The following is a 13,934-nucleotide window of genomic DNA, read 5'->3' as shown; positions in this document are numbered from 1 at the left end:
TGCCAGCACTTTATTTAATTTCTTGTTCTTTTGCTGAAGCTCTGAGAATAACTTCTGTTTCCTGCCGAAGAAGGAAACAGTGTTTTCCTTGACTTATGTAAATATGACTTCCCCGCTCATACATTTTCCCACTGCTGGAAATAGGCAGGAATCTTCCCCGCGCCTGAAGTTTGCAGCCTGCGTATAAGATTTTGCCCTGTGCCCAGTTCACCCTGGGCTGGCTTGGAGGGGTTGGAGCTTCCTTGGAGGGAGGTTAAGCCCTTACGGGCGTGCAGAGCGAGAGGAGGTGCCCGCTGGCTCTCGGCAAGGACCTGCCTCCCGACCAGAGGGCTCTGACTTCATTTTGACCTCCTCTGTGTTCATTTTTTTTTTTTTTTTTCTGTGATTTAAGTCATTTGGCCGTAACGTATAATCAAGACTTCCCTGACCGAGAGAAGCTGCAGCAAGAACAGAGGGAGTAAAATATAGGCTAGCCCTGGAGTGGGAGCGTGTGAATGTGGGATGGGAAAGGCAAAGGGGAATACGAGGAGGCAGAGATGCAGTATAAAAGCAGCGCTGACATCGGGAGCTATTTCTCTGGCATGTATATAATCATACGGTAATATCCAGTTGGGAGAATGTGGTAGAGTGTTTCAAACAAAGGAAACGGCTGGTGCCCGGAGCTCCTCTGCATATTTATTACATCAACATAATGATATAGAGAAATAAAAGAGAGGCAGAGGCTGGCATTACTGCTGCTGCACACTGCTACTGTGTGTAACACGGCTGGGAACGTGCCTAGCTCGGGCTTGGCACGGGGGCCAGACTTTGGAGGGGATATCGGCAAATTATTGAGGGTTTAGGAAAGCACGCTGGAAAAATGACGTTTGAAAACCTGGCTGGGGTGAGCATCTCAGAAGTTCGACCCATTGAGCTCCCCAAGGAGGAGGGTAAGAGGTGGCTCCATCGCAGCTGGAAAGGTGATCCCAGGGAAAGGGCTGCTGGCGGCAAAGCAGTCTTCCATTGAGCCAGCGGAGACGGTGCCAGGGCTGGAAGCTCAACCCAGATAAGATCAGGCTGAACGGGAGGTGGAAATGTTCAGCCATTTCTGGTCGTAAGCCCTTCTAATGGGCGACTGTGAAGACTGCTCAGGGAGGCAAGATGCTTCTCAGGGGCGTTTAGATTGGGGCTTTTTCTCAAAGACATACTCTAACGCAATCAGAGAATTACAGGCTTGACGCAAAGATTATAAAACTTAATTATCCGGCTTCTGTTATGCAAGAGGGCAGAGAAGATAACATTCCTGCCAGGCCTTTCATCAATGATGTGCCTGTTTGCAAAAGCACTGAGCGATTTGGGGCTCCCTCAGTTTTCAGGGGTTCTGCTGCAAGACGCCTGACTTTCCCCGGAGAGCTACCAGCTGCGTCTGGGAAATCCAGCATCTTCCAAGGTTCCTCCATCTATCTACCCAGAAATTAGGCCAAGGAAAATTGCCTTTCGCTTCTGAAAAGGGTGTTGCCATCACTGCACCGACAAATGGACTCTATAGCTAGAAAACTGAACCCCCTAGGAACCCCTAAACCCCCACCTTTTCCATGAAGACAGCTACTTTCCAATAGCTTGGCTCTTTCATACAAAGATTTCCCAGAGTGCTGTCTCCATAAATGAATCTTTTCACTCGAGGAAGACATCCATCTGCTTCCCTACCAGGGCCCTTTCTCTTCTCACTGCACTCCCAGCTATCTTGCAGTTATTTATCTATTTATCTTTTTTTTTGTTGTTCTTCTCTTTCTATTACTGCTGAGGTGCCGGCAATTCCCTGTAACAATGTAATCCTATGTAATTTATCATGATAAGTCTGTTCCGCTAATGCAATAGAGTCCCTGTTAGCTAGGAAAAAAAAACGAAAAAAATTTTACAGGCAGGAAAAATCAGCGTAAGCCATATAGATCTTGCACACTACTGCGGCTAAAGAGCTGACGGGGAAAAGCTCGCCTGCTGCTGATAATCAGCGCAATGTATCGCTGCTGTGGTCTACTCATAACCCTCGAAATGAGGTTTTAATTCCTGAAGTCTTGCACAAACAAAAGAGCTGCAGAGAGAGAGACACTGGGGTAGGGGGAGAGGAGCAGTGACCTTTGCAAGTGAACTCGCGAGGAAACAACAACGTGCCTCAGCCTTAGCCTGACTTTTTTAATGTTGGCTTTTTTTTTTTTTTCCCCCTCAGAATGAAATTGGCTGTTGGAAACCCAGAAGCACTGGCTGTCAGACACCAGCCAGATCCTGCAAGCTTTGTTATTCCAGTGTTTAATCCCAGATGAGTCCAAGTCACACTCAGAGTTTAGACATGGCAGTTGGGTCTGGGTCCTCATTGCTCTGGACTGTATTTTTGGCTGATCAGCAGCTCGAGAAGCTCTGACCACCCGGTACCCCAGAATCACAGAATCATAGAACGTGTTGGGTTGGAAGGGACCTGTAAAGGTCATCTAGTCCAACCCCCCTGCAGTGAGCAGGGACATCTTTGACTAGATCAGATTGCATATTTACAGAAAAAGTAAAGAGGTGAGCAGGTTTTATTGGTGGCCTGGTGTCCCTGTGCAGTGCACAGATTTCTTTACGGCACCTCCTTTGTCCAGAAGACTGCAGATTACAACATCCAGAAGGAATAACAATGTTCTCTCATATATTAGGTATATTATATATCATATATCATGCATGCAGTATTGCAATGACCGCTTTTCTTTTTGATGGTGATGAACCACGAAAAATAGTTTTAAAATCATAATGATTCCCCAACTTCTCTGCATCTTCTTCAGCTTCTTCCTCTTTTTTCTCTTGCTCAGGAAAATGTGGTGGAGGAAAATGGGCCGAGCCTCCCATCCGGGGTTTGTTTTCCCATCATTTTGCTTCTGCCATCTTCTAAAAAGCCATTTATTTCCCCCTTGCTGCCTTTTGTCTGGGCTGCTTGTCGCGAGCGCTATTGCCCAACCTCCCCCCACCTCCGCGGCAGAAACCGCCGTTTGCCGCTGTCGTTATTGTGTGAGATCCCGCACTTCGGAGAGCAAGCGAAAAACACCCAAGTTGCCGTCTCTGGCTCCGAGCTTTTCCCCCCGTCAGCTCCCTGTCTCCACCGAGAGAGCTCCCATTTCAGCCCTCGCCGGAGCTCCTCGGGGTAAGATTGCGAGCGCCAGGGATAGACACATGTTTCCCATTACACGCCTAAGTCTTCGCAGAGCCCTGGTGACAAGAGATCTTACAAAACAGCACTGGGTGGAAAGGGGCCGCAGGTCGGGGAGGGACTCGCTGGTTAGAAGGGCAGATTCACAGGAGGGAACCCCCCTATTAATAAACTAAGGGGGGAACGGAGAGGGGATAACAGAAAAACTTGCGAAGTGCTTAAATTTTAGCAGAAACAGACAAAAATAATTAACTTTGTAAAATGCTCTCCCAAGCTGGCCAGGTTTGGGAATACGTTGTTCACGGCATTTATTCAAATCCTTGCTATATCATACAAAGCTTCTGCAAGAAAAAACAAAACAAAACAAAAAAACCAACCAAACAAACCCCCACCCAACACCTCTGTTTACATAAATTACTTGATTTAACCCAAGAGTCAATCTCGGCGCTGCTCTCACATGCCACTGTCCCGTTCCCTCGCCCCGCTTGGAAGCGATCCCTTGTTTCCAGGGTTGTGTTACAATCCCATTTGTTTCTCACTATAAAACCAGCTCATTACGTGGCTCTTCCCATCCCTGCTGTTACAATACAGTATGCAATTTTGCATTTGCTTATGACACACCATGATCCGAGCAATATAAATATCATGGCTGATCTGGTGTTAATCAGCTCGGTCCCGTCTGATGGGAGGGCAATTGAAACTACACTACGGCTCTGCAGGTTATTCATAGCATCAGCTCACTAATTTTTACTGGAATACATTCGCATCGGAATGACATGTTTATTGGAACTTCTTTTGCAGTCAAAGAGAGTTATTGTGGGCATGGGCTAAATGCATTCAGCCATTATATTCTGCAAGCCGCAGTTAAATGCCAGACTGGGGTTGAGCTGGGTTTGAGCAGCCGATCTATAAAATCTCCTTCGTGTGTCACCAAAACAGGCTCACAAAAGAGTCTACAGGCTACCAGCTTAATATATTAGCCTAATACATTAGCTCTTAGCCTAATATTAAAATAACAATAATTGTCAGAGGTACAAATGTTGCGGCCAAGGAGAGAGCGCTTGGAAAACGCAGCCCTCGAAGGGAGCGGGTCATCAGCCAAGAGAAATAAATTACCTTCAGCTCCCAGCACGCCAGCTGTATCTAAATCAGCTTAAACGCACGACGTCCGCAGACTGGTTTTATCTCCTTGGAAGCAGAGGAGGGTTTGCGGTGCCGCTTGACGGCAGGCGGCTATCGGGGGACTTCGCTTTGCCGCATCCTCTGGGGATGGCAGCCACCTGCCAGGTCAGAGAGCCTTCGCCTCCCAGGCCTGCCATCCCTATCTCCCAAGGAAATCTGTCTCCTCTTCCATTTTCTCCCTCCATATCAGATCCGAAAGTACTTGGCGGTTACTTTGCATGATAGTGCGCTCTCCTCCGGCTTTGACACTGGCTCCCTGGGCGCTGCTGATGCTCCCGCCCCAGCTCCTGAGCCATCCCGGAATTCGGCCATGGAGGGAATTCATTTTGGGAAGTGAAGTCAATGCAAAGATCCTTTTCTTTGCTAGTTTTTTATAGCCTAAAACATGTGCTGTCATGGTGGACTGGTATTTAGATGGGCTCCATCGGAAAAGAGACTCCCGACACTTTCCCGCCGTGATGGTTTTATTAGGCACATTAACACCTCCATGCCGAATCCTCCTTCGCTGAGGGCGAGCGGCCCCGCTCGGGATGGGATTTAATTCCTCTCTCTGCCTTTGGGAGCTGTGTAAACCAGAAAACAACACACATTTCGGGTTCGCTGGGGACATGAAACTTGGCGAGTCTGGCACAAAACTCGGTGGAGACACAAATCTGTCCTGGGAGCCGCCAGCAAGCACAGCCCTGGCCCCCCGAACAACTGCTGTTCCGCCCCTCAATAAAATGCTCTGTTGCTTCTGCAGGACACGAGGGGGTTTAGCCTCCAGTTTGGGATTTTGGTTTGAGTTTGTGAGTCTGCAACCGTTTGCCTTGCAGTGGGCCGGCTGTTTTGGGGAGGGGAGGGGGAAGAAAATCAAAGCAGTGCAAAGCACAGAGCTCAACAGAGCTGATAATTTGGCTTTTCTTGTGAACCAGCCTCTCCTCAAATGCAAAATTCGATGAATAGAAACCAACCTAAAAAAAAATTAAAGTTGCAAAGTGCACCTTTGTATACAAAAGAGTCTGGCACGCCAGTCTTTCTTTTGTCCCTAATTTGCAAACTCCTCCTTTTTTTAGGGAATACGCCTGTTCTAGTGAAGGAGGCCAGGACAATAATAGCAATAAAAGCTTTTGTGGAGTTGATTCAGGCAACTATCAAATGAAGTGTAGACTTGCAAAATTATGAGAAATAACTTCTTTCCATCTTTGAGATCTCAGTTCCTTGCTGACACCAAAATGTGAATCAAAAACTGAAATAACTCTCACTGGGTTATTTTTGCTGAAACTTCGCACAACTGCAGGCAACAGCCCAAAGCCTTGCTGAATGCAAAACACAAATGACTTTATGCACCATAAACCACTCCAGCTCGAGTATTGAAGAAATGCTTAGAAAAAATCCGCGGGAGTTTTTTTGGGTTTGGTTGTTTTTTTCTTTTCAAGAAGGCAACGTTTTGTATTAAAAAAAAAATAATGCTGTTTTTCCCAGACCTCAGTTTTGGAGTGAAAGCGGAGATTAAAAGTGACGTGAGATGAAAATGTGCAATTGGATAATGCAATATCAATGGCTTTCTTAAGCGTATAAAGCAGAGGACATCGTTAGGGGCTCGTCTTTTTTTGGTTTTACTCTCTCTTTTTTGCAACTCTCTTGTTAGAGGGAGTGACAGCAGAAAGAGCCTGCGCAAGGCTTAAATATGGGCAGGAAATTTCCCACATGAGGACAGGCAGAAAAATTTGCTGAGGCATCGAAACTTAGCCCTGCTCTCCGGGAAGTGGATGTGAGACCAACACCTTTCAAAGCTTTCAGATAGGAAGAGAGAGCTCGTGTCTTGTCCCACAACTGGTCACAATCCAGACATTGGGGGATATAAGCATTTTAAATACTTCGTTGAAAAATAGTTGAAGTACAAGTCTGCCGGTGCGCAAGATGGCTAGCTGATATGTATTTTGGCTGGATGAAGCACGTGTTTGTGAGCGGCCCGGACCAGGTCCACCATGCTGGTGAGACCGTGAGCAGAAGCTCATCGGGGGTGGGGAGATTTGGCCATGAAGGTCTGACACAGGGCTGGGGTTCCCACACATCTGTCGAGGGCCTTTGTGGCTAAAACCACACATTTTTGCACCACAGAGTACCCTATGAGGTCAAGAAACCTTTCTTCAGGAAAGTTTTGTTAGCTGCTTCCCATGAAATGTTTCTTTTTGAAGAAAGCAAAGAAAAAAATAAAGAAGAAAGCGGAAGTGGTTCATCCGAAACTTCCCAGCTATCTCCTCGCCGTTAGATTTTGGGCAATCTCTTGCTACTCCATTTGGGGGAGCAGGTCGGTAGCTATGGCTTGTCCTTGGAATAAGGTCTCATGAGGCTCCTAATTCCTGCCACCCCCCCTCACCTGACCTCTAGTTTGGGACAAACAAGGTGTTTACCTTCCCTGCACCTCATTTTCTCTGCTGGTAATAATGGGAAGCGATGATTGCTGCCTGCTTTGATGAGGTCTCCTGTGATCTAGAAGTGAAAAATGCAGTCTAAAGGCAAGGAACGTAGTTATTATTATCACCAAAGAAGCTGCCTGGTGACCTCGGAGCTGGTTTATAGATTCATAATTGGTTTAGATCGCAATGGCGATGAGGCAACATGTTTAAACATGCATTCTCAGTATACCCGATCCAGTCTTGGGGGACAGTAAATATTGCAAGCGTGGTTAACCCATGTTTCAGGGCACTGCGATAGCTTCGCCTTTGATAATCTTCTGAGCTCCAGCTGCCCCAGTGACGCTGGGATTTGGAAATTCCCAGTCAATACTCATTCTGTCATACAAGTCGGGTTAGTTTTCAGCCTGTGTTTTGCTACAACGAGTTGTGTGCAGACCTCAGGAATGAGAACCAAATACTGTTTGACGTTTAGAGAGAGTATTTAATTTCAGAAAGAGCCTGTGTGTATAGTAGAATAACAGAGCAATGAAGAGTCCCTTCCAGCCTGAAAAACAGCTGCTATTTAATATTATATTATCACTTCACGCTGCCCTCGAAAATAGAAGGTGAGGATTCGAATGCTGCATCCTGTTAAAATTACAGGAGAAGCCCCTATAGACTGAAAGCCATTTTCCAAATGGGAGTTTAGCTGTAATTATGGGTCAGACAACTCCTCTTAAGTAAAAAGTCCCCTTATTTAATGATGTGACACAGCATCGCTGTAGGGGCTTTGCTTTTCAGCAGGTTTTTTCCTACCTCTCATTTATTAAACTAATCTGGCTAGAAGGAGAAAACAACACAACCGTGGGGAGGGCTATAAATCTTCCTGCTTTTGAGCAGAACTCGAGCCCTAAGTAAAGAGAGGTTGGGAAGCCACTTCCTCCATCAACAGGTTATTCCATAATTATCCTCTCCCTGGCTCTCCCCACCTTCCCCTGCAGCCTGCAGCCGGAGTTAGAGCCAAGATCCCGGGCAGAGTGGACGCACCACCAGGCCCCTTGTTTCCCAGCGTTGCGCAATGACGGCTCTGTTATCGGTGTCCTCAGGATCTTCCCACAACCGAGACAAAAGGTCTGGGGTTATTTGTAGATGTCTATAATTTGCAGGGTCCTCCCTTCGTTTGATTTGCTCTTAAATATAGGACTGGGAACTCCTGTGCAGAGTCGTCCCTCTTATTGCTTGATGTTTCCTGTGTACTGAGCGTGCTGTCAAAACAAATATTCCCCTTGTTTACCACGTTCAAGTCTTTGGCATCCCATACATCAGGCCCGGCTTCCTCCCAGCTTCTTATAATCACGATTGCCTGAATAGGAGCTATTAAAGGCTTTTAACAGCCCTTTTCCGCCCAAGAAAACGAGCCCGATCTCTAGGATGTGACATTCGGCTTCTTTTTTGTGAAAACGGTGGTTAGAAATCCACTTCGCCACTCGGGAATATTGGGATCATCTGTCATTAGCTTCCAGCCCACCCCCCTGTAACCAAACTGGCTCCTGGCTGGTTTCCTCCGCAGATATTTAAAGGCTATCGTAGTATTTATCTCTCCTTCCTTTGCTATTTGTGTGCTAGATCCTCGGGCTGGTGTTTCATCACCGTTTTCGTCGCTTCTCCCACGTTGCAGCAATAGAGAGTGCTTGCTCCTGAGGTCGGAGGAGACCCGTGGATGGGCTGTGCGTGGCAGGACTGGGACTGTCACATCCCGCAGCTCCTCCCAAGGTCCCACCGAAGGCGGGGTTGGGGTTTCCCGTGGGCCAAGCCCACAGACCTGGCCTGTGCACGGGCTGTTTCCCTCTGCGAGGTTTTCCTCTGCGATGGAAACTATTGAGCTTAGGCTGAGTTTTTTTTTTCTCCTTGAGGACCAGGGGCTATTCTGGACTTGCGAGCTGCAAGGGGACAAACCCGATGATTTATCCACTAAGCCAGATAGGCCCCTCAAACAGCTCCTTAATGTGAAACATGTGCTGCCGAGCCCTGCAGTTAGTTCTCACTTCGGCTTAGCCCCTGTTTGCTCAAATGCCGAGCGCGTTCGGACAACAGAGATTTTTCGGTAAGAAAAGCAGCATTCCTGGAAATCCCGCCGCCGTAAGAACACGCTCTGTCTGCTGGCACTTATTTTGACTCTGGCCTGAGTTATTTACAGGAGGCGAAGGACGTTTTGCTTGACTTTTATCTAATTATGATGGGCTTATGCAGATTAAGCGTTATATCAGTCGTGCTATTTATGGCAGGCGCGGTGTGTCGGTAGCGGAGCGTGGGCGCAGCGTGCAGGGCTCATGCTCAGGACTCGGGGCCCTTACCTAAAAGGTTATTTAGACCCCTGCCTCCCGGTTAGCACCAGCTCCTGCTAAAATCTGCAGGAGCAGAGCAGCGAAATAACCTCCCAGAGCAACGCCGAGATTCGCAGAGACCTTTAGGTGCTTGGCAGGTGCCGCATGGCAAACTGCACGGGAAACCGCGGCTGGGCGACTTGTATCGCTGGAGTCACTTTAATCCCCATCGCTTCCTTATCGCTGCCACCTTAACTCCCGCTTTACCCCCCAGCGTCGCTCTAGAGAGAGGAAATGGGTCGTTACAACAAATATCACCTGCCCGGGAGGGTTTAGCACAGGGAGTGGAGCAACAGGACCAAATTGAAAGAGGGGAGATTTAGATGAGATATCAGGAAGAAATTCTTTGCTGTGAGGGTGGTGAGCCCCTGGCCCAGGTTGCCCAGAGAAGCTGTGGCTGCCCCATCCCTGGAGGGGTTCAAGGCCAGGTTGGACGGGGCTTGGAGCAACCTGGTCTGGTGGGAGGTGTCCCTGCCCAGGGCAGGGAGTGGAACTAGGTGGTCTTTAAGGTTCCTTCTAACCCAAACCATCCTATGATTCTACAATCATTTCTAGCATCTGCTAAGCCCTCAGGAGTGATTACCTCAGGGTGCCTGTACACCTCCAGGGGATGGAGACAGGGAACCTCTAACAAACCCGGCAGCTATGCCAGGAGGACTGAGTTTTACTGAGCTCAGGAGCAAGGCTCCAGGCAATTTCCCGCAGGTTGGTAAGCAAATGCACTTGCACAGGTGCTGCCTCGGTGAACAAGAGCTTATCTCACCACCCTTCTTCTACCCCAGCCGGTGGGCTGGCCATGAGCAAGCATTTCCACTACGCTGACTTAAAAATAATGAATCTTCTTTTGCTGCTTGTACCATTTCTTGAAGTACTAAAGAAAAGAAAAACACACGCCTTGAATGCTTTGAGGTTGTAAGTGATATTGGAGTCAAGGACGCTTCTTTTGTGCTTGATGACTGCAACTCTGTGGGGCTGCACTGTAGACGGGCAAATAGACTTGTACGAAAATGTGTAATATTTCCTAACGGGGATTGTTTGGAATTTCCCATTCCATGAAAAAAAAAAATAAAATTAATATTTTGATTTTCTGTCTCAATTCAGAAGGAAAATACACAGTAAAATACTGGAACTTCTCAAGGGAAACCCCAAACTCAAAACTGCCTCAATAAAATGAGGAATGGCTAGGAGAAAACCCAAACGTTTTTGGTAACTAGAAATACCAGCAGATCGGCTTCCTCTGCGTAAGGTGACCTACCTTGGCTGATAGGGTAGGTAGGGGGAAATACCACACCGATGTCCCTTAAGGATACACTTCCCTTCTGACTCCTGACACCCACCTCAGTTTCCTGGAGGACCTAAACCCAACCATGGAAGGTTTTCCATGGGCAGAGAAGGGTGACTGCTTTAGAGCCAAAGCCATCTCCATGCCCCCACCCCATCCCACTCCTGTCCACCTGGGTACCACACCACTGGTTTTGCCTCTCTGTGCTCTTAAGCTCATTTTCTGTTTAATAAAACCCTTGATTGCCTGGCTTTTTTCTTCTGCAAAAAATGTGCGTTATTTTCCCCCATAACAAAAAATAAAGCACAGCCGCTGATGCGACATGAACCACCCCGAAAGGTCCCCCCTTCCCCGTTGCAGCGGTGGGTAGCGGTGGGGCACGAGGAGCTCGATCCGTGCGACTTTTTCCCTTCTGTACTCGAGCAAAAATAGCTGCTCATAAATATAACCAAATTGGGAGAAAAACCTCCTGAGGCAAACTGGAAGCTCATTACAGATCCTGTGCTGGAAGTGCTTGTGTTCGGTTTCCATTAAAGCACAATGTGTATTTTGGGAGGTTGGCTACGGGCAGCCTGTTCTCTACCGAACCCTCTGGCTCCTTGCAGAGGTGCCAGCCTGTCGAAGGCTGTACCGCTATGTGCTAATATCTTCTCCCAGAGAGGTCTGACGGGTGGTTCATTAGCTTAAAGCACTAATCCGTGCTGCCTCGTATTTAGTTGTATGGAGACCTGCTCTGCAAGAAAGCTACTTTCCGTGCTCTGTCCTCTGAACAGTTAATCCACCTGCTGGGTGCCTCGCCTGGCCCACTTCCGCGGGCAACTGCTCCCTTCATTGCAAGATAAGACACGCATGGCTTAACGCCTCCAGTAAGCTTGCCTTCTTTATTCAAATCTTCCTGCAAGAGCTTAGAATGGCAATTGCCTTCCTGTTTTCAGTGCCGGTTCAGACAAGGAGCAGGCACCCAGTTATTTGAATATTTTGTCCTTAATAAATAAGACTGGAGATGTAACCCTCTGCCTAGCGTCCCTCCCCTCGCCCCTCCGGCTTATTAGCATACGGTGGGTGGAAAGTCTTCTGCAGCCTTTTGTTCAGCTCACATTCGCTGGTGTCTCTGCAGTTATCCGTTATCAACCCACTGCACCGGTGTTGGCTTTCTGCAAGGTCAAATCTGCATTCGGCTTTGCCCTGGCTCTCTGCCGGTATGTCAGCGGCAGAGCCAGAATTTAGCAGAGAGGTCACTTCTGGTTCCTTCGTAGCTCCTTTGGAAAGCTGAAACGATTCTAGATAGTTGTGCTGTGTGAATTTAAGACACATGGATTGACATGATTGTCATGGGTTGTCATCAGCATGGACATGGATTGTCGATCCATGACAAAACCGTCTTCCCGAGACTTCTTAACCCTCCAGGCTCCACTTCACCCCAAGGAGTCATCTCCAAAACTCTAAGACTTTTGTCATATGTACCTTAGCTCATGGTGTCCCAGTTCACATGCCTAACAGCATCTCACCTGATTTACACCAAGTATAAAGTGAGTAAGAAGTGACTTACCCTCCAAGCTCAGAAATGCTGCCTACCCATCAACGTTGCTTGAAGAAACGCATCTTACACATTGGCACGGAAATCCTTAATGCTCACTTTGAAAGGAAGCCTCTTCTGCCGCTACGGACAACCCCACGAGAGAGGGTTATCTGTTTTTCAGAAGTACCCTGAGGTCTAGCAGATAAGGTGCCTGACTGATGAAGGTATGAAAGAGGACGAATGGTGTCAAGTCGCTATTCTCCCAGGGCCTGGAAGGTGGAGGGGTTAAGAGCTGATAAGGAATCTCTCTTCTTGGAGATCATCAGATTAAATCTGACCTACAAGCAGAAGGTGCTCCTACCTAATTGCTCGTACAAAGAAAAATGGGTCCCCAGCTAGTCCCTTCCCCGCTGAATTTTGTGTTAACTTGCAGCCTTGCGTTCTGGTAGGGGAAGCAAAAACCTGAGCAAAAAGTGAGAAAGCTTTAAATTTAGAAGCAATTTTTTATGAGCAAATCCCACGAAAAGTTAACCAGGGGATTCATCTATGGGAAAACCACATGATTTAATAAGAGCGAGCTTTTTTTCGATAATAAAAGCAAAGGGATGTGGGGCATGAGAACACAGAAGCAGTTAGTAATGGAAAACAAGGGAAGTATTAACAACACACTTTTAACAGCGAGGCCAACGAGCCGGTGGGACAACTGGCCAAGGGATGTGGTAAATCCGATATAATTTGGCACCTTTACATCAAGCCTGGCTGTCTTTCTAAAGGACATGCAGTACCTTAGTCGTGGGCTACAAGGTGAAACGCGAGAGCTGCTGGACGTTTTCTGAGCGAGGGACGGAGCATCCCGCTGGCCTCGGCATTGATTCGTTTACGGTCGGTGTTGGTGACTCTTAGAAATGGGTGCGTTGACAGGGCCGTGTCTAACCGGCCCGGCCGCGCTCCGCAGCCCTTCAAGGGGACGCTTAAGACTGACTCTGCTGAAAAGAGTTACCTCTCTTGAATTCAGCAGTGTTTTTCCAGCTGCAATCCTCTCATCGTTTACAAGCAAGACTTTCATAGACTTTTTTCTAGTTTTTATTATTTTCCCAGGGAAAGCAATACTTCGTAAAGAAAAAAAATCAAAGCAAACCCCAATTTTTGTTTTTGAAAAAAGCTTCAAGGGGTTTTTTCCCCCCCCAAGCCTTGGTAGCTATTCCTCCTTTAATTTAAGCAAGGCTTATATCGGTTGAAGTTATACTTGTGCTCACTTGACTTGAGGTAAACAGGACTAATCCTGCTTAAAACAGCTAAGAATATCTACACAGTTTAATGAAATGGATTAAAATTTTACCTCATATTAATCATTAACAACTTTTCTTGTTCAGACAAGCCCTGGGAGGCTGGAGCAATGTTGCTCGTTTGCCTTCAACATCACTAAAATTTCTTTGAAAATAAGCAAATTACGCACTTGTGCAGAAGGCAGCTCCCTTGGAAATGGTGGTGCTCACGGGAGATCTGGCTCCATTCCTGCTTCGGATAAAAAGAGGGTTTGTTTTCTTTTTTAGATTTCATTTCTTTATTTTATTTTCTTATTTCATTTCACTATTTTATTTTGTTTTGTTTTGTTTTGGTTTGTGTTGTTTCGGTTTGTCTTGTTTGTTTTGTTTTATTTATTTTATTTTATTTTATTTTATTTTATTTTATTTTATTTTATTTTATTTTATTTTATTTTATTTTATTTTATTTTATTTTATTTTATTTTATTTTATTTTATTTTATTTTATTCCGTTCTATTCCATTCTATTCTATTCTATATTTTATTTTATTCTATGTTATTTTTATTTTTTAGATTTTATTTCTGAGTTCCTTATTAAAACAGCACCGATCTTCCTGCTCCGTTCATGACCTTTCTTCAGGGGAAAGCTCAGCCCAGCATGAATTAAATGCTGCTTTATTTAATTTATATCTCCGGCTGACCTCAGCTAGCGCACACTCACACCACACACCTGGAAATGGAGATGTCAAAGCGCGGCTGGAAAGC

This window comes from Chroicocephalus ridibundus, chromosome 8, assembly GCF_963924245.1.
Source record: "Chroicocephalus ridibundus chromosome 8, bChrRid1.1, whole genome shotgun sequence".
In the NCBI taxonomy this organism is placed as follows: Eukaryota; Metazoa; Chordata; class Aves; order Charadriiformes; family Laridae; genus Chroicocephalus; species Chroicocephalus ridibundus.
This window is presented reverse-complemented; position numbering follows the sequence as displayed.